At 44.4% G+C, this 21,666-nt stretch overlaps 1 pseudogene; it reads left to right on the top strand.

Moving 5' to 3' along the window:
- The first annotated feature begins 214 nt into the window (after positions 1–214).
- On the top strand, positions 215–13,979 carry LOC118146409 (large ribosomal subunit protein eL19 pseudogene; annotated as a pseudogene).
- Positions 13,980–21,666: the final 7,687 nt, after the last annotated feature.

The raw sequence follows: 21,666 nt of genomic DNA, 5'->3' as shown, positions 1-21,666 counted from the left end.
ATGCTGGGTAGAAAACAAAAACAACAACAGCATCAATTCTCTTTCAAGTTCTCTCAATTTCCAAAAATTTTGAATCACTGCAGAATCATATAATTGTTCTTTTGCTATTCAAAAGTCATCAAAAACCCTCCTGTTTTTACAGATGGGTTTTTCTGATTCTCTTCCCCCACCTCCAGCCCTTCTCTTAATTATTCCTTGCTCTCTTTATTTTCATGGGAAAATAGCTGGTGTCACCTCAGGGAGACAGGGAGGGCATTCTGCTTTGCTTGTTATTTTTTATAGAGTTCTTTGTCTTCTCTCCAGCTTCCAGCAAAACATAGCCAAAATAGTTTGGCAGATCACTTTGCGTTAGTAAAACTCTCTGTGCCAGCCATAACCAAAAGTTGGAGAAAAGAACTAAAGTCAACTTGCAAGTATGTCTCGCAATCCACAAACATCTTACCCTCAGTTCTCAGACGGGATTCTGTGATTAAGCAAGACTGATGGGTGGCTGAGATGTCACCTCCCTGTCAGTCCTCCACTTGCCCCAGGATCTCTCCCCATCTCAGCGGCAAATGATGGAACTTTACAGCCTGGCCGCTTCCTATCAATTTGTTCCACGACTGCATATTTCCAACTTGAAAATCTTTTTACTACTGTTTTGCAGTTTTCCCAACTGAACACTTTGGCATCTGAGAAAGAGACTCTGAGAGGCGCAGCCCTGGGAGGATGGAGCCCTCCCTCCTAGTTGACCAGCTCTGTCCCTGCTCCAGACTCGCTGTGGACAATGCCTTCATTCCTCCTGCAGGCCTTCTGTAGGTTGTGAGACAGGGACATCCTCACCTGACAGCTATGTGCTCATGTGGAGAAGACCTTACGATTTCCAAAGTCTTTCCAACATTTGAGTCTGAGCTTCTGTCTGGCTGGAATCAGACATTAATTACCTTTAAATGAGAAGTAAAACCTTACTAACCCTTCTTGCTTTCACCCAAACCTTTTCCATGAGGCTGCACTGCCTCCCCTCCTCCTAAGCCAGGGTTAGGGCAGCCTATAGATGAGTTTTTCTGCTAGTTGGATGATCTGGTGGCAGCGACAACCAGAGAAGCCCCTTTCCTTTCCTCCTGCTGCATCCCACTCTCATGGCTGTAGCCGTGGAATTCGGATGCTTATTATTCCAGGAAAATTACTTGTTCCTTTGCCGTTTTGTGAGATTCTTGAGGATAGTTTTGTTGCTGCTCACTTTTGTGCAACTCTCATTTTTGAGTAGGGTAGGTGCTCAATAGATGCTGTTTGGCTAAATCCTATATTCTCTCTGAAGTGATGCCTCTTTCTGATTGGCATTAATCCTAGAACTGGGAGTAAAGATCAAATCCCTGCAGCATGGCAGAGAGGTGCAAGGGCTGTATGGGAAACAAGAAGTGTAGGCATGGCCTTGGAGGAGCAGTTGGCACCGGGGTGCTCCCACATGGACGATGGTGGTGATGCATGGGCAATCTGGAAGGTCTAGAAAGAACAGAAGAGTGCAGGCATCCATTCATTCACCAGTAGGTGTTGGGTGTCTGGGGCAGGGGAGCAGATACTGGCTGGGGTCCTGCAGTGAACAGGAGAAAAACAAACCCTCTGCTTCTGGTGTGTGCCGCTTACTAAGGGAGGCAGATGATAATGTGTAATTAACCTCAAGAAGTTCTGCAAAGGAAAGGTGCTCCCTCCCCAGCAGGGGTGCAAGAGTAGTAGATGGCCGAGTGCAGTAGCTCAAGCCTGTAATCCCAGCACTTTGGCAGACTAAGATCATGAGGTCAAAAGATTAAGACCGTCCTCGCCAACATGATGAAACCCTGTCTCTACTAAAAATGCAAACAATTAGCTGGGTGTGGTGGCATGTCCCTCTAGTTCCAGATACTCAGGAGGCTGAGGCAAGAGAATCTCTTGAACCCTGGAGGCAGAGGTTGCAGAGAGTGTGCCACTGTACTCCAACCTGGCAACAAAGCAAGACTACATCGCAAAAACAATAGAGAATAGTAAACCTGAATCCAGGGATTCTTGGACAAGATAAAAGAGGGCAGATGATGAACACGGGGCCTTGGGCTCAGAGCATCAGTGTGGGTACTCAGGATCATGATGGGGGCCCACGGCAGAGAAGGAGTTGTAGCAAGGAAGGCTAGATACTGGATCCCAGCAATCCAGGTTGGAACTCCTTAAATCTCTCTTGAACAGGTAAGAACTTGTCCCGAAGGAGACAGGGCTGAGCTTAAAGTTCGGAGCCAATTTCACTCCAATCATTCATTCATGGAGCAGCTACCACGTGACTGATAATGTTATAGGCAAATAGCAAAACCAGTTCAGTTCCTGTTCTTGCAGAGTTTTCACTCCAATGGGAAAAGCGATCAAGTAATAATTTCACAAACATATCTAATTATAGACTGCTGAAAGTGCTATGAGGGAAAGAAACAGAAGCCATAGTGAGTAACCAGAGGGTCTAATTGAAAGTGGATTTTTACTGAGGTCTCTCTGAGGATGCAAAGTTTGGCCTAAAGGAGTTGGGCTGATGAGAATTGGGTGGAAGAGCACTTTAGGTAAAGCAACAACATGTGCAAAGGGCCTGTGGTCTGCAGAAAAATGTTCCCCCCGACCACACAGGTGTTCACACCTGAATCCCTGGAGCCTCTGAATATCTTACCAAACACAGCAAAAGGAACTTTGCAGATTAAGGTTATGGTCCTTGAGATGGGTTCATAGCCTGGATCATCAGGGGGCCCCAATCTAATCACATGAAACAGTAAAGGGAGAGCTTTCCCAGCGGCAGCCAGAGAAAGATGCGCCAACCAAAGAGTCAGAAAGATGCTGCATTTGAAGATGGGCTGTACACTGGAGGTCAAGCAGCTCCTAGATGTTTGAAAGGCAAGGGAACACGTTCTCTCCCACAGCCTCCAGAAAGGAACACATCCCAGCAGACATGGAGACTTTAGCCTAGGGAGACCCATGTGGGCTTCCAGCCTAGAGAACTGTAAGATAGGAAATGAATCCAGTCTTGGTACATAGCAAACAGCTTGGTACATTCCAGAGACCAAAAGGTGGCTGCTGGTATGGCCAGAGCGTTGGATATGAGACAAACACACAAACCATTTAAGTGATTGAAACCGGGAAAGGACAGACATGGCAATCTGATTTCTATTTTGCAATTCCACTTTAGATGTTAGGTGGAGAAAGGATGAGGGGCAAGCATAGAATGGAGAGACTAGTTAGGAGTCTATTTTAGGAGCCCTCGTTAAAGGTGGTAGGAGCTTCAATGAGGGCAGTGTCAGAGAAGAGAAAGTAGCATATGCAGTTGAGAGCTGTCTGGAGGAGGAATTAATCACATGTGATGATTGACTGGATTCAGGGAGCAAAGGAACAGAAGAATCAAGCATGCCCCCTCTCTCCCCTTCAGGCTTTTGACTTGATCATAGGGTGAGAGCAAAGGTCTAGGAAGCTGGGCAGAGGCAGGGTTCACTACACCCAGCCGCTGCACGGATGTCTCCACCTGCCACCATCAAAGCTGATCACTAAGAAGCATCTGTCACCTCAGAAGACCATGGGAAATCCTCCAGAAAGCCAGAGAAATGCCTACTGCAAGATCCACTGATTGGGACTCTTTTTGAAAGTATGAGTGATAGAAAAACCAAAGTATCTTAAGTATCTTAAGCCCAAAGATAATTTATGCTTATTTTTAAGCTGGAAGTCCAGAGGTTACATCTGGCTTAATCTGGGCTTGGTTCAGGGTTCAGATGATGTCACAGGGCTCATCCCTTGGCCTCACTTTCTTTAAAGGGCTCCATTCTCCATCCCTGTATGCTGACAGCCCCAAGTCCAGCAAAAGAGAGTAAGTGTCTTTGTCCTGGAATACCCAGTAACATTACTGAGATTCATTTTGGTTGGACCAGCCTTGATCTATCCCCACCACCATCACTAAGGGCACCCTAGGACAGGGAAAGAAAGGTGCTGGATGGCTTTGCCTGGGTCAGGAGTTCTCCTTAAGCTACGGCCAGAGAGAGAGGAAGGGGTGGAGGCCCAAAGAGAAGTCAGGAACGCTCCCTGCAGGAAACAGGCTGGATAGGCACAGAAGGGCCAGCTCCCCAACCCCTCACACAGACATCCACAATCCCTGGATACATTACTGATTCATAGTAAAAGTGTGTGCGACCCAAACGTATGGCTTTTTGACTGAGAACCTTGTGTAAAACTAAAGCAAACTGAGTTCATCATCAGAGCTTTCTCTTCCCTTGGCTGTTGCTGTTCATAGTCACAGTGTGAGCAGAACAGAAGTGCCAGGTTGGAAGGGATGGGAAGGGTAGAACATACGAAATGGCAGGTGGTGTCAGGGAAGAGACTGACTTGGAAACTACAGATGAAAGCAGTGCTCTGGGGCCACTGAGTGTGGGGGCAGCAGGACATTCTGAGGCATCGCCGCACTGTCCATCTCAAGTGTTGGGCACATCTCTGAGGAAGGGTCCTTGTTTCCGTGGCCCCTTCCCACGGGAAGAGTAGTGTCCCAATGGCCAACTTGTCCCTTGCTTTCATCCTGGCTCTTACCTTTTGCTGCTGCAGCCACAGCCATGAGTATCCTCAGGCTTCAGAATAGGCTCACCTCTAGTGTCCTCTGCTGTGACAAGGAGAAGATCTGGTCGGACCCCAATGAGACCAGTGAAATCACCAATGCCAACTCCCGTCAGCAGATGCAGAAGCTGATCAAAGATGGGCTGATCATCCACAAGCCTGTGACTGTCCATTCCCGGCTCGATGCCAGAAAAATACCTTGGCCCACTGGAAGGGCAGGCACATGGGCATAAGTAAGTGAAAGGGTACAGCCAATGCCCGAATGCCAGAAAAGGTGGCATGGATGAGGAGAATGAGGATTCTGTGCCAGCTGCTCAGAAGATGCCACGAATCTAAGAAGATTGATTGCCACGTGTATCACAGCCTGTACCTGAAGGTAAGAGGAATGTGTTCAAAAATGAGAGGATTCTCATGGAACACATCCACAAGCTGAAGGCAGACAAGGCCCACAAGAAGCTCCTGGCTGACCAGGCTGAGGCCTGCAGGTCTAAGATGAAGGAAGCACACAAGCACCGTGAAGAGGCCTACGGGCCAAGAAGGAGATTATCAAGACTTTGAGAAGGAAGAGACCAAGAAATAAAAGCTCCCCCTCTGTCTGTACATACTGGCCTCCCTGATTACGTAGATCAGCCATTAACATAAAACAAGCCTTAAAAAAATGAATAAATGGCATATAGTTTCCAACTCTTCCCCCATTCAGGGAGGCCATGGGAGTTTTGGTCAGCCTCAGAGGGCTGTGTGTCTTCAGCAGATATTATTTGAGGAACTAAGCAGGTCCAGGAGCCACAGGATCCATCTCTTGGCTCTACTGCCTTTGGGTGGGCTCAGGAACTCTGAGTAATTGAAAAAGGCATGGGGAATATTCTGAAGGCTCTCTAGAAGGCAGTGATGTGTGCGTCACATCTTAGAAAAGGCCCTAGAAAAAATAACGCTAAGACCTGGGCACACAGGCAAGGGGTATTTTATTTGATATGGCCCGTGGGCAGTTCAGACCAAAGCAGATGCTGTCAGGGCCCTGGCTGTAGTCCCTCAGCTCTCCTCATTGCTTCCTATGCTCACAGTTTGCTACTGCAAGCAACTAAGGCTCCCCCGCTGATGGCATTCTGTGGCTGGAATGTGCTTGTCCCCATTCTAGAGTTGGCTGGATTGCTGGGTAGGTAACACCATCAGAAGCAGCTCTCATCAGCGACTGATGGGGGCTGAGGAGTGAATACCCAAGCTCCCACAGTGTCCTCTACTCTGAGGAAGACAAGAGGCTTCCTAAGCTCCCCCAAGCTCCCCCAGTGCCCTGTGCTCTCAGAAGCCCCAGTGAGCAGAGATGTGCTGGTAAACAAGCTCTTTGGTAGGAGAGGAAGTAGAGTAAGGGTCTCAGTGATCCACCAAATCCCCATTGCCAGCACACACAGCAATGCCCCTCTCTGATTATACAGGCAGCCTTGCCCTTCACTACAGCATTGTTGGTGCTCTAGGGACCAGCACCCCTCAGAGCCTGACTCAGGAAGCCCGCCTACCTGCCACGGCAGCCCTGGCCTGCTGGGGAGGCTATTATAGTGGAGCTGTGTCTCCCTGATCTCCAGGATGGGGTTAGGCTTCTCTCCAGCCAGCTCAGGCTGGCTCCGGCAGGCCCTTTTTGATTTGGCCCCAGCACTGCAAGTCACGTGCTGAGACCCTTGGGTGATGGGCTGAATAGACAGAGCAAATGGTTCTGAGTTCCTTTCTCCGCTTTACCTTCCCCAGGGCATCTCACTTCTGGGCTGCCTTTATCCTCACACCAGAAGACTGCTCTCCAGGCTTTACTGTCAGTAGGATTTTTAAAAATAGCGTTTCTATGGTGAAACAATGTCCCTTGTTTGGAAATTCACAGAGCTTTATAAAATATGTTCCTGTGTTTTCCTGGATCAGGGCATATTGTAGAGTCTAGGGATTTATTTACAATGAAGAAATTGTTTTTGCAAATTGTGGTTAAACAAAGGGATTGTTTTTGGAGAGCCGAGTAAAGGAGACATTGTTTATAAGTTATTTGGGACACAAGCTGGAAAGGGATGATTTTACAAGGAATCGCGGGGAGGCAGTCATAAACACAGTTGTCCATTTCTTTGGAACAGGCAACTAGGACTAAAACACTGTCACCTCTATCATTCTTCCTTTCTTTCTCCAAGCTTATTTCATCTTCTCTGCTCCAGTCCCTGCAAATGAGCATATATCAGTGGTTCCCCCAGCAGGGTTCCCCCTTACTCAGGGTTTGATCGCACTGGCTCCTCCCAAGCTCAGGAGGAGATTTGTGGCAGGACCTTCCTTATCATGCCATGAGGCTTTGCTTCCGAAGAGCTCTCAGAGCTTTGCAGATAGAGTATCTTTTTTAACGGCACCAAGTCCCCAAGCAGGGGGAAATGGAGCATGTCAGAGTTCATGAGATGAAAATAAAAGCCAAATCCAAACTCTTTCCATTGTCACAGTCACATCTTAGGAGCTTTCCCAAGTGGCAAAACTAGGGCACAGAGGCAACAAGCCTATTAACAAGACCTGCTTTTCTGGAGGATCCCGTGAATGGCATTATCTGCCAGTGGGAAGATACATCCTGACTTATTTAAGGCAAGTTGTCTTCTTCCAGGCCCTGAGCTTTACGTATTTAGAATTTTACTTTTGGGGGAGCAGAACAAACTTCAGTGGTTGGGCATGTGGAGGTGGGAGTGTGAGATGGAGCTTGTTTGCCCGAGTAATCACTTTGTAAGTGACATTTCAGCATGGTAAAAGATCTTGGGAAGAATGTATTGTCCTTCTGGATCCCTATTAGAGTGAAAATATCACTAGGACGTATGAGCTCCTGAGTGAAGAACACCAGACAGTCTGCAGCATCTGTGGTGATGGGCTGACTGCTGCTGGGAGGCACGCAGGGGGGTGGCTGGGAAGTGATGAGCGGGCTTGCTGATGGAAACAGTGTGAAGGCTCCACTCCACTTACCTGGCAATTTTTCCAAGGACAGTGGACATCTTATTCAGTATCACTCATGGATAGTTCAGACCCATAGCAAATGCCATAGTCCCTCACCAATCCCCATTCCCTTCCAGGCTAATGGGTTTCTATGGTAAACCACAGAGTCTTCCTTCCCCCTGAGGGCGTTCTGCAGCTGGGAGTACATTCATCCTCTTTCAGGGTGGCTGGAATCCTGAGTAGGAGACACTACAAAGAGCAGCTCTCACCAGTGATGGATGGGTGTTGGGGGAGAGATGGGCCAGCTCTCCAGTGCCCTGTGCTCCCAGGAGGACAACTCTGAGAACAATATCATTGCTTAGAAGCCCTCAGCAGATAGCAGGTGCAGGTAAATGGGCTTTTGGGAGCAGATGGGCCCAGGTAAAGCCCCATTTGTAGCATTTGTCAATTTCTGTGGTGTAAATACTCCCACTTTCACTGTAGATGAGTTTAGGTTACCAACAGATGTCCCCGAACTTGGAGTTGGGGAATGATACACACACCTGACCCTTGCAAGTCAGTTCCCATGGCTCTCACATGTCCCTGCCAGAGGGACTGAGGACCTGTGGCCCCTGGCCATAACATGTCGGTGCTGGCATCTTTCCTTTCCCTGTCTCCATGCCCCACTACTATATCAGTGCTCCCTAGATCCCCTCCAAAATAAACAACTTGTACCCAAATACTTGTTTCAGGATCTGCTTCTGGTGGCCTACAAATTAGACCCTGATATGCTCAGAATCTGGTGTTCTTTGAACAAAGTGAGCAGAATGCCCCACTGGATAGAGAAATGTGTGTCCTCCTGAGCAGGGCCCAGCCTCTCTTTCAGTCTCGCTCACTTCCACATGCACAACCCATCAGCTTTCTCTGATGTCCTCCCCACACCACTGAGGTCTTGCTCCCCAGAGGTTCGACCACTGGCATCACCTCCACTTCTGCCTCTCTGTCCTCCACCATTTCTTCAGGCCAGATTCCTGTCCAGCCTCTGCTCAAAAATCACTCCTGGTCTGTCTGGGCAGAATGAACTACTTCCTTCCTGTTTCACTGACCTGTTTGAACCTTGATGACAGCATTTACCCACATTCGGCTGCAGTTAGCTTTGCTTGGGTTTGTGACTCTCCCTCTTGGCTCAGGGAACCTGGAGGGCAAGGACCATCTGAGCAGTGTCTGCCCAGAAGCTGGCTGGTGGCTGTCAATAAATATTTGCTGAAATGAATGGACCCAGCACTGGCTAGAGTTGTTCACCCACCAGCTCCTGCTTCAGTTTTCTGTAGATCACCACTGAGAGCACTCCCATTGTTGGAGCAGGCTGGTGTGGTCATGGCTCCATGCTCTAGGAAGGCAGTTCTGTGTGGGTGCTCATTGCTTCCAACCTAAAGGGGAAAGGATACCAAATCTCCAAGGAAAATTTTCCAGTTATGCTAGGGATGTGTTCCATATAGCACGGAGAGGTGAGATAGAAATCGTTTCCCAACATTTCCCTCTGATGAGAAATAAGGTCACCTGGCAGTCACCATAGTCTAGTGAACACTCTGATTGGCAATATTGTCAGGGGGATCATTATTTTGTTCTTTCATCCATTTGTTCATCAGATATATATCAAGAGCCTGGGAGTATTCAGGGATTAAGAGGCTCTGTCTGAACAGCCTGGCCCCAGACTTGGTACTTTCTCTGTTACAGGCTGGGAAACTTTGGAAAGTCATTGAATCCCCTAGAGCTCAATCTCCGTGTCTGTAAAACAGGGATAATCCAGTACCTACCTCTTAGCGATTGAAGCATGTTTGAATGTGATGCTGTATATGAAATGTTTTCTGCTTATACCTGGTACAGGTAAGCATTCAATACATATCGGCAATTGTTAGAATAAAAATATAGGTCAGGCTTTGTGCAAAGCTCAAGGAGTAATCATTTGAATAAGGTGCAGCCCTTGTCCTTGGGAAGTTCACAGCCCTGGGAGAGAGAGAGACAGCAGACCCAAGATCTCAGGGTAAGATGCAAGGGGTCTGAAAACAAGATTTGCAAGGGTCTCAGGTGGGCCGGGGAGATGACACAGCAGTGCCCCTTCCCCTAGCCAGGAGCTATTTTTAAATTTCTCTGGCTTCTGATAGAAATGCTCAGTTTAGCCATGCTCAGTGTCTCATGCCTATAATCCCAGCACTTTGGGAGGCTGAGGTGGGTAGATCACGAGGTCAGGAGTTCAAGACCAGCCTGACCAACTTGATGAAACCCTGTCTCTACTAAAAATACAAGAGGTAGCTGGGCATGGTGGCAGATACCTGTAATCCCAGCTACTCAGGAGGTTGAGGCAGGAGAATTGCTTGAACCCGGGAAGCGGAGGTTGCAGTGAGCTGAGATTGCACCACTGTACTCCAGCCTGGGCAACAGAGTAAGACTCCATCTCAAAGAAAAAAAAAGCCCAGTTTAGCTAAAACTCTCACTTTTATATTTCTACTCTGACATAATGGAGGAGGCTAGCTGGGATAGAGCTGATGTGGACAGAGCAAGTAGGACATTAGGGGAATACTGGGGCCTCCCCTGCCATCTTCCGCCATCATGACCTCCTCCTCCCCCCATAAGACAGGAAGATGGAATAAAAAGGTCTCAAAGCCCCCCTGGCTGATGTCTTCAATCCCCTGCAAACTCAAGGAGCAACTGCCAGCTCCTCCTAAGGAACAATTCTCGCTCAAATGAACACTTGGGCTTTTTTCCAACTACTTAAACTCTTTGATTTGTTTAATCCAGGAAATGAATTGTAAAATGGGAACTCTCTTACTCAACTTCTATTATCTCTTGGCTCTAAAAATGTTAGAAGTCACATTCCATGTCCCTCTTTTAGGTCTAAGGAAACAGTGGTCTGCAAACCAGGGTGATTTGGCTCTCTAGGAGGCATCTGGCGGCATCTGAAGATATTTTTGGTTGTCATGACTTGGGGAGGGGGTGGTTGCTCCACTGGCATCTAGTGGGTGGGGGTCAAGGATGCTGCTGAACATCCTACAACACACAGAACAGCCCCCACCACAAAGAAGTATCCAGTCTGAGATGCTGATAGTGCTGATTCTAAGAGAATGAACTCTGGTCTAAGAGAATGAAAATTAGGGGAGTGTATGTGTGTGCATGAAAGAGCAAGACCCGTGGACTGGCTGTGAAGGGAGATGCACCAGTTTCCAAGGTCACTGAAGGCCATGGAGCTGGATGTCCCTTTAGACTTCCCTATATCAGAATCAGATTTACTGGTGAATTCAACTCCACGGTACAAAGTCATATTCAGTTTCTAATGAGAGCGGCTGGGAAACAGATCTGTGAAATGAAGCCTGAAGTTGACCAGATGACATTTATGAGGCATCTGAAGCTCACACTTCTGTCCAGTGATGTAACTCCGATGATAGCCAGAGAAATCCAGACTTCAAAATTCCAAACAAAACAGGGAGTTGTGGCAGAGGTCAAGCGGGTGGAACAGAAAAGAGCCTGGTCATTATAATGGATCTCCTACTGTGACACCAGCAACAAGCAAGCAGCGCTAAAAAATAAACAGGACCTTTTCCTTCCAGGAGTCACGAACGACACTAATTGGTTTGATGATATCTTAGTGACCATCTGGGAGGGAGACCCCTCGCCAGGCTCTGGATGTCAGGCGATAGTGGGTCTGTGGTGGCTGTGGCAAAACATGTGCTTCTTGGACCTCATGGTCCCGGGCAGTCTGGGCCACTGCTTCCCATGCAGCACTTGCAAAGCACGTGGCCCGAAGTCCTTTGTCCGCTTTGCAGAGATCTGGCAATGACTCTCCTTTTGAAGTGGTTGAGCATTCCAGGGTGTTGGATGCCGTGCAGACTTCTCGTCACCAAGGGGCTTGCTGGAGTCACTATTTATTTTAACCTTTCCTGTCTGAAGACTCTGAATTTCAGTCTCCAGCTGTAGGGCATTTCCAGCATGGATTGTTCAGGAACACTTCCAGAGTACCAAAAAGGCCTCAGAGTGGCTTAAGGAACCCAGTTCCAAAGACACCATGGCACCCAGATATTTTGGAAGAGCCTGGGAAGAAAGCACAGGGCTCCATGGGATAAACTCTACCTATTTGCAGTCTGATCATTTAGATGAGTGGGACAATCACCATTTGCTTTGTTTTGTTGTTATTATTATACTTTAAGTTCCGGGGTACATGTGCAGAACATGCAGATTTGTTACATAGGTATCCACATGCCATGGTGGTTTGCTGCATCCATCAACCCGTCATCTACATTATGGATTTCTCCTAATGCTATTCCTCCCTTAGCCCCCCACCCCCTGACAGGCCCTTCCCAGTGTGTGATGTTCCCCTCCCTGTGTCCACGTGTTCTTATTGTTCGGCTCCCACTTATGAATGAGAACATGTGGTGTTTAGTTTTTTGTTCTTGTGTCAGTTTGCTGAGATTGATGGTTTCCAGCTTCATCCATGTCCCTGCAAAAGACATAAATGCATCCTTTTTTATGGCTGCATAGTATTCCATTGTATTTATGTGCCACATTTTCTTTATCTAGTCTATCATTGATGGGCATTTGGGTTGGTTCCAAGTCTTTGCTATTGTGAATAGTGACACAATAAACATACGTGTGCATGTGTCTTTATAGAAGAATGATTTATAATCTGTTGGGTATATACCCAGTAATGGGATTGCTGGGTCAAATGGAATTTCTGTTTCTGGATCCTTGAGGAATCGCCACACTGCCTTCCACAATAGTTGAACTAATTTACACTCCCACCAACAGTGTAAAAGTGTTCCTATTTCTCCACATCCTTTGCAGCATATGTTGTCTCCAGATTTTTAAATAATGGCCATTCTAACTGACGTGAGATAGTATCTCAATGTGGTTTTGATTTGTATTTCCCTAGTGACCAGTAATGATGAGCATATTTTCATATGTTTGTTGGCTGCGTAAATGTCTTCTTTTGCAAAGTGTCTATTAAGAGCCTTGACCCACTATTTGATGGGATTATTTTTTATTGTACATTTGTTTAAGTTCTTTGTAGATTCTGGATATTAGCCCTTTGTCAGATGAGTAGATTGCAAAAATTTTTCCCATTCTGTTGGTTACTGGTTCACTCTAATGATAGTTTCTTTTGCTGTGCAGAAGCTCTTAAGTTTAATTAGATCCCAATTGTCTATTTTGGCTTTTGTTGCCATTGATTTTGGTATTTGTCATGAAGTCCTTGCCTATGCCGATGTCCTGAATGGTATTGCTTAGGTTTTCTTCTAGGGTTTTTATAGTGTTGGGTCTTATGTTTAAATCTTTAATCCATCTGGAGTTAATTTTTATATAAGGTATAAGGAATGGGTCCAGTTTCAGCTTTCTGCACATGGCTAGCCAGTTTTCCCAACACCCATTTATTAAATAGGGAATTCTTTCCCCACTGCTTGTTTTTGTCAGGTTTGTCAAAGATCAGATGGTTGTAGATGTGTGGCATAACTTCCATTTGTCTATATCTCTGTTTCTGTACCAGTACCATGCTATACTACTGTAGCTTTGTAGTATAGTTTGAAGACAGGTAGTGTGACGCCTTCAGCAATTTTTTTTGCTTATGATTGTCTTGGTTGGCTATACAGACTCTTTTTTGGTTCCATATGAAGTTTAAGCTGTTTTATTCCAGTTCTGTGAAGAAGGTCAATGGTAGCTTGATGGGGATAGCACTGAATCTATAAATTACTTTGGGCAGTATGGCCCATTTTCACAATAATGATTCTTCCTAACCATGAGCATGGAATGTTTTTCTGTTTGTGTCCTCTCTTATTTCCTTGAGCAGGGGTTTGTAGTTTTCCTTGAAGAGGTCCTTCATGTCCCTTGTTAGTTGTATTCCTAGGAATTTTATTCTCTTTGTAGCAATTGTGAATGAGAGTTCACTCATGATTTGGCTCTATGTATGTCTGTTATTGGGGTGTAAGAATGCGTGATTTTTACACATTGATTTTTTGTATTCAGAGACTTTGCTGAAGTTGCTTATCAACTTAAGGAGATTTTGGGCTGAGATGATGGGGTCTTCTAAATATACAATCATGTCATCTGCAAATAGAGACAATCTGACTTCCTCTTTTCCTAACTGAATACCCTTTATTTCTTTTTCTTGCCTGATTGCTCTGGCTAGAACTTCCAATACTATGTTGAATAGGAATGGTAGGTAATAGAGGGCATCCTTGTCTAGTGCCAGTTTTCAAAGGGAATGCTTCCCAGTTTTGCCCATTTAATATTATCTGTAGATGTATAATAAATAGCTTTTATCATTTTGAGACATGTTCCATTGATAACCTAGTTTATTGAGAGTTTTTAGCATAAAGGGCTGTTGAATTTTGTCAAAGGCCTTCTCTGCATCTATTGAGATCATCATGTGATTTTGTCTTTGGTTCTGCTTATGTGGTAGGTTACATTTATAGAGTTGCATACATTGAACCGGCCTTGCATCCCAGGATGAAGCTGACTTGATCATGATGGATAAGCTTTTTGGCTTGCTGTTGGATTCAGTTTGCCAGTATTTTATTGAAGATTTTCACATCAATGTTCATCATGGGTATTAGTCTGAAATTTTCTTTTTTAGTTGTGTCTCTGCTAGGTGTTGGTATCAGGATGATGTTGGTCTCATAAAATGAGTTAGGGAGAATTCCCTCTCTTTGTATTGTTTGTAGTAGTTTCAGAAGGCATGGAACCAGCTCCTCTTTGTACATCTGGTAGAATTTGGCTGTGACCCCGTCTGGTCCTGGACTTTTTTTGGTTGTTAGGCTAATTGCTGCTTCAACTTCAGACCTTGTTATTGGTCTATTCAGGAATTCAACTTCTTTCTGGTTTAGTCTTGGGAGGATGTAAGTGTCCAGGAATTTATCCATTTCTTCTAGATTTATTGGTTTATGTGCATAGAGATATCTGTAGTAATCTCTGATGGTAGTTTGTATTTTTGTGGAACCTGTGGTGATATCCCCTTTATCATTTTTTATTGTATCTATTCAATTCTCCTCTTTCCTTTATTAGTTTGGCTAGTGGTCTATTTTGTTGATCTTTTCAAAAATCCAGCTTCTGGATTCATTGAGTTTTTGAAGAGTTTTTTTGTGTCTGTATCTCCTTCAGTTCTGCTCTGATCATAGTTATTTCTTATCTTTTGCTAGCTTTTGAATTTGTTTGATCTTGCTCCTCTAGTTCTTTTAATTTTGATACTAGGGTGTCAATTTTCGATCTTTCCTCGCTTCTCATGTGGGCATTTAGTGCTATAAATTTCCCTCTAGACGCTGCTTTAAATGTGTCCCGGAGATTCTGGTTTGTTGTGTCTTCATTCTCATTGGTTTCAAAGAACATCTTAATTTCTGGCTTCATTTCATTTTTTATCCAGTAGCCATTCAGGAGCAGGTTGTTCAGTTTCCATGTAGTTGTGTGATTTTGAGTGAGTTTCTTAATCCTGAGTTCTAATTTGTTTGCACTGTGGTCTGAGAGACTGGTTGTTATGATTTCTGTTCTTTTGCATTGGCTGAGGAGTGATTTACTTCCAATTATGTGGTCAGTTTTAGATTTAGTGTGACGTGGTACTGAGAGGAATGTGTATTCTGTGGATTTGGGGTGGAGAGTTCTGTAGATGTCTATGAGGCCCGCTTGGTCCAGATCTGAGGTCAAGTCCTGAATATCATTGCTAATTTTCTGTCTGGTTGATCTGTATAATATTGACAGTGGCGTGTTTAAGTTTCCCACTATTATTGTGTGGGAGTCTCAATCTCTTTGTAGGTCATTAAGAATTTGCTTTATGTATCTGGGTTCTCCTGTATTGGGTGCACATATCTTTAGGATAATTAGCTCTTCTTGTTGCATCGATCCCTTTACCCTTATGTTATGCCCTTCTTTGTCTCTTTTGTTCTTTTTTGGTCTAAAGTCTGTTTTATCAGAGACTAGGATTGCAACCCCTGCTTTTTTTGCTCTCCATTTTGCTTGGTAAGTCTTCCTCCATCCCTTTATTTTGAGCCTATGTGTGTCTTTGCACATGAGATGGGTCTCCTGAATACAGCTTGATCGGTCTTGACTCTTTATCCAATTTGCCAGTCTGCATCTTTTGATTGGGGCATTTAGCCCATTTATATTTTGTGTGAATTTGATCCTGCCATTTTGATACTAGCTGCTTGATTTGCCCATTAGTTGATGAAGTTTCTTCAAATGATCTTTACGATTTGGTATGTTTTTGGAGTGGCTGGTACTGGTTGTCCCTTCTCATATTTGGTGCTTCTTTCAGGAGCTCTTGTGAGGCAGGTGTGGTAGTGACAAAATATCTCAGCAATTGCTTGTCCATAAAGGATTTTATTTCTCTTTCACTTATGAAGCTTAGTTTGGCTGGATATGAAATTCTGGGTTGAAAGGTATTTTCTTTAAAGATGTTGAATATTGGCCCCCACTCTCTTCTGGCTTGTAGGGTTTCTGCCAAGAGATCCACTGTGAGTCTGATGGGCTTCCCTTTGTGGGTAACCAGATCTTTCTCTCTGGCTGCCCTTAGCATTTTTTTCCCTTCATTTTAACCCTACTGAATCTGATGATTATGTGCCTTGGGGTTGCTCTTCTTAAGGAATATCGATGTGGTGTTCTCTGTATTTCCCGAATCTGAATCTTGGCTTGCCTTGCTAGGTTGGGAAAGTTCTCCTGAATAATATCCTGAAGAGTGTTTTCCAACTTGGTTTCATTCTCCCTGTCACATTCAGGTACATCAGTCAATCATAGATTTAGTCTTTTCACATTATCCCATATTTCTTGGAGGCTTTTTTTCATTTCTTTTCACTCTTTTTTCTCGAATCTTGTCTTACTGTTTTATTTCATGAGTTGATCTTCAATCTCTGTTATCCTTTCTTCTGCTTGATTGATTCAGCTATTGAAACTTGTGTATACTTCATGAAGTTATCTTGCTGTGTTTTTCAGCTCCATCAGGTCCTTTATGTTCTTCTCTAGGCTGGTTCTTCTAGTTAGCATTTCGTCTAACCTTTTTTCAAGGTTCTTAGTTTCTTTGCATTGGGTTAGAACATGCTCCTTTAGCTCAGAGAAGTTTCTTATTACCCACCTTCTGAAGCCTGCTTCTGTGCATTCTTCAAACTCATTCTCCATCCAATTTTGTTCCCTTGCTGGTGAGGAGTTGCAATCCATTGGAGAAGAGGCATTCTGGTTTTTGGTGATTTCAGCCTTCTTGTGCTGGTTTCTTCACATCTTTGTGGATTTATCTATCTTTGGTCTTCGAAGTTGGTGACTTTCAGATGGGGTCTCTGAGTGAGTGTCCTTTCTGTTGATGTTGAAGCTATTTCTTCCTGCTTTTTAATTTTCCTTCTAACAGGCCCCTCTGCTGCAGGATTGCTGGAGGTCCACTCCAGACCCTGCTTGCCTAGGAATCACCCGCTGGGGCTGCAGAATAGCAAGGATTGCTGCCTGTTTCTTCCTCTGGTAGCTTTGTCCCAGAAGAGGATGAAGGAGATGTCAACCAGAGCTCTCCTGTATGAGGTGTCTCTTAGGATATACAGGGGTCAGGGAGCCACTTGAGGAGGCAGTCTGTCCCTTATCAGAGCTCAAGTGTTGTGCTGGGAGCTGTGTTGCTCCCTTCAGAGCTGCTGGGCAGGGACGTTTAAGTCTGCTGAAGCAGAACTCATAACTGCCCCTTTTCCTAGGTTCTCTGATCTGGGAAGGTGGGGCTTTATTTATAAGTCCCTGATGGGCTGCTGCCTTTTTTCAGAGATGCCCTGCCCAGCAAGGAGGGAGTCTAGTCACAGTCTGCCTGCAGAGGCCTTGCTGAGCTGCCACGGGCTCCACCCAGCTGCTGTGTAAACTTCCTTGCGATTTCGTTTACACAGGCATGGTTAGAACTGCCTTGGTAATGGCGGGTGCCCCTCCCCACACTGGGGCAGCTGCTGCCTCCTTCACTGAGTACCACTGTCCTGCCAGCCACTGTGGCCACTCCCTGATACCATGATTACTGATGTGCCCTTCACAACTTTCAGAAAGTGAGGACTTGGTCTCCCAACTCTCTTGTGGTTATTGGAGTCTCTATTGTATTCCATTTTTATAGCAACCTATGGTCATGGTCAAGAGCAAGGTCTTCACTGTCCCATGCATCAGAGCTTGAGCTCTGTTTGCTAAGTACTAGGTAGAGAGTCTTGAACAAATCACAACCCTTCTGGACCCCCATATTCTTCATGTGTAAAATGGAATAAAATTCCAAATATCATCATTACGATTATATTTAAATGGTGATGGAAAGCTGAGTCACTGTTGTCAATTACACCCATTATCTCTCCCCACTTCCTACCTTGTACTTCACACTTCAGCTACGTGAACACATGCTTTTCTATGCTGTTGCACATACCTGTGCTGTTGTTAATTCTCTCCCTTTTGCCTAGAAGTGCCTCCCATCACCTTTCTCTGGCCACACTCCTACAGATCCTCTAAGACCCAGTTCAGTTGCTACCTCCTCAGGAAGTTCTCTCTGATTGCTTTGCCTTCCCACAGCACCCACAGCCCCTGAAGTATGGAATACCAATATACCTGATTGATAAGTGCTCAAAATCCATAGGGTAGGCCTCATACACTGATCACTTCATTGTTGGGTTGTCTGTCTTCTTTGTAAGCTGATGAGCATCTTGGAGGCAGGTTCTATGTCTTATTCTCTTACATTCCTGATACCAGCATCATACATGACCCTTAGACCGAGGCGGGTGGATCATGAGGTCAAGAGATCAAGACCATCATGGTCAACATGGTGAAACCCTGTCTCTACTAAAAATACAAAAAAAAAAAAAAGTAGCTGGGCATGGTGGCCCATGCCTGTAATCCCAGCTAGTCAGGAGGCTGAGGCAGGAGAATTGCCTGAACCCAGGAGGCGGAGGATGCAGTGAGCCGAGATCGCACCATTGCACTCCAGCCTGGGTAACAAGAGTGAAACTCCGTCTCAAAAAAAAAGAGAAAGTTCAGTTGCTATTTGTTGCACTTCAGTGACTTGCATTGTTTGGATTGAACAGTATTTCTCTCTTGGGGGACGGGGTCCTCTCTGAGTAGAGCACTAACGTGTTGGGATGAGAGAAGGAGAATAATGACCAGATCAGACCAACCAGCAGAATCCACCCTAATGGATAAAGAGGAGGCAGACATGCTGGCCAGATAGCCTACACCTTTAAACTAAGGTGGTTTGGTTTGGGGGCTTCTGAGCAGCTTTACTTTAAAATGGAAAAGATTCAGTGTGTGAGAGTAGCACTTCCCTAATAGCTGGCCCTGTCTCTTTCCTCCTGATGGGGACAGCCAAATTTAACATGTAGGAGGGATGGATGCAGAGACATGTGTCACCCAGCAGCTAAACGCTTTCTGCTCAAAACAAGACCCAATGGAAAGGATCAAAGGCTGCACATGGCCAGGCAGTGACAAATTTATGAAGTCTAGTCATCCTCATGAAAACATTGTGTATTTTAATCTGCCCAGTGGAAATAATTCAATCTTGTGTTTCTGTTGAAGGAATTGCGAGTCAGCTACACTTCTCCATAAAGACATAAGAGATCTGTTTAAAGTGACTTTTCCATCTTTCAAAGAATCAAGGTTTTCTTAGCAATAGAGGCATCTAAATGCACCTTTGTATTTCCTCGTGCTGAATGTCTAGAGTTCCATAAGTACACAAGCTTTGTTATTACACTAGATTTACAAACAAAATTGTTGGCACGGGAAAGTCCGTGGTAGGTGGAAGAGACCACCCATACGTGTGCGGATGAAAGCCCAGTTGGAAAATCTCCTTATGTGAGCCAAAAGTGTGACTGCATTTCTAAAACTTGGCTGTTCTCTTGGTGGTCGAAACAGTGAACCTTTTTGTTCATTGAATGCTGAAAAAACAAGTATGCCAAAGAGTGCCTTTTCCTAAAGGGTTTCAAAACTCTTTGCTATTTTTGACTCCTTTCCTCTCAGGACTTAAGAACATTCAACAAATGTGAATCAGAGATGTTTGATTGTTTCGTGTTTGCATCGGAGATTTGAGGCCATGGCCAATAAGTGTTGGCCCATTCGCCTACCATGGGGCTGACAATGAGGCCTCTTTATACCCAGCTCCTCTGGCTAAAAAGTGAGATAGATGCTGAATGTGTTCACTTGGTGGGGATGTGGGAGAGACATTTGGGCATTGGATGAAGGAGAAGAAAAGCATGATCTTTCTTCTTGGAAAATTCATTGTGTAGGTGGCTGACCTAGGTTCCAAGCATAGTCTGTGGTTACGGAAGGGAGAGGCTGAGTCTCCAAATTGGGAGAGAATCAATGATTGGAATTTCATGAGCTTTCAACTTTATTTATTTATTTACTTATTTTTTATTTATATAAGTTCTGGGGTACATGTGCAGATTATGCAGGTTTATTACATAGGTATACACATGCCACGGTGGTTGTTTGCTGCATCCATCGCCCCGTCATCTACATTAGGTATTTCTCCTAATGCTATCCCTCCCCAATCCCCCAACCCCCTGCTATTCCTTCCCTAGCCCCCTACCTACCAGTCTCATGATGTTCCCTTCCTTGTGTCCATGTGTCCTTACTGTTCAACACCTATGAGTGAGAACATGTAGTGTTTGGTTTTCTGTTCTTGTGTTAGTTTGCTGAGAATGATGTTTTCCAGTTCCATCCATGTCCCTGCGAAGAACATGAAGTCATCTTTTTTATGGCTGCATAGTATTCCATGGTATATATGTGTCACATTTTCTTCATCCAGTGTATCATTGATGGGCATTTGAGTTGGTTCCAAGTCTTTGCTATTGTATACAATGCCTCAATAAACAATTGTGTACATGTATCTTTATAATAGAACAATTTTTAATCCTTTGGGTATATACCCAGTAATGGGATTGCTGGGTCAAATGGTATTTCTGTTTCTAGATCCTTGAGGAATCGCCACACTGTCTTTCACAATGGTTGAATTAATTTACACTCCCATCAACAGTATAAAAGCATTCCTATTTCTCGACATCCTCTCTGCCATCTGTTGTCTCTTGAATTTTTAATGATCTCCATTCTAACTGGTGTGAAGTGGCATCTCAGTGTGGTTTTGATTTGCATTTCTCTAATGACCAGTGATGATGAGCTTTTTTTCATATGTTTGTTGGCTGCATAAATGTCTTGCTACCTGACTTCAAACTATATTACAAGGCTACTATAATCAAAACAGCATGATACTGGTACCAAAACAGAGATATAGACCAATGGAACAGAACAGAGACCTCGGAAGGAATGCCACTACAATCATCTGATCTTTGACAAACCTGATAAAAACAAGTAATGGGGAAAGGATTCCCTATTTAATAAATGGTGCTGGGAAAACTGGCTAGCCATATGCAGAAAGCTAGAACTGGATCCCTTCCTTATACCTTATACAAAAATTAACTCTAGATGGATTAAAGATTTAAATATGAGGCCTAACACCATAAAAACTCTAGAAGAAAACCTAGGCAGTACCATCCAGGACATAGGCATGGGCTAGGACTTCATGGCTAAAACATCAAAAGCAGTGGCAACAAAAGCCAAAATAGACAAGTGGGATCTAATTAAACTTAAGAGCTTCTGCACAGCAAAAGAAACTATCAATAGAGAACTGGCAACCAACAGAATGGGAAAAAATTTTTGCAATCTACTCATCTGACAAAGGGCTAATATCAGAATCTATGGAACACAAATTTACAAGAAAAAAAGACCTAACATCCCATCAAAAAAGTGGGCAAAGGATATGAAAAAGATCTTTTCAAAAAAACTTTCAACTTTTAACCAACTGGGTCAAGAAATTCTTCAACTTGTGTGTGTGTATGTATGTGTACATATATGTGTAATTGTATTTGTGTATTTATATATACATGTATGTAATGTAGTAGATATGTAACACTGTGTAATGCTTTATATATATGTGGATATGTGATACATTATGTAATAAAGTTGACACAGTTTATCTTATTTTTATGTTTTTGTCATGACCTCTGATAAAATGAAAAAACTTTTTGAACTAGTTTTTTTTTTTAAAAAAGTAACTATAAGTACAACGCAAAAAACTCAAAGAGTGCAATAAGCTCCACAATAATTAAAAAACTCTCCCTTTTATTCTGGGTCCCCAAGTCCCCTCCCGTGGCAACCACTGTTAACAGTTGTTTT

Source organism: Callithrix jacchus, chromosome 12 (assembly GCF_049354715.1).
Source record: "Callithrix jacchus isolate 240 chromosome 12, calJac240_pri, whole genome shotgun sequence".
NCBI lineage: Eukaryota > Metazoa > Chordata > Mammalia > Primates > Cebidae > Callithrix > Callithrix jacchus.
This window is presented reverse-complemented; position numbering and strand designations above follow the sequence as displayed.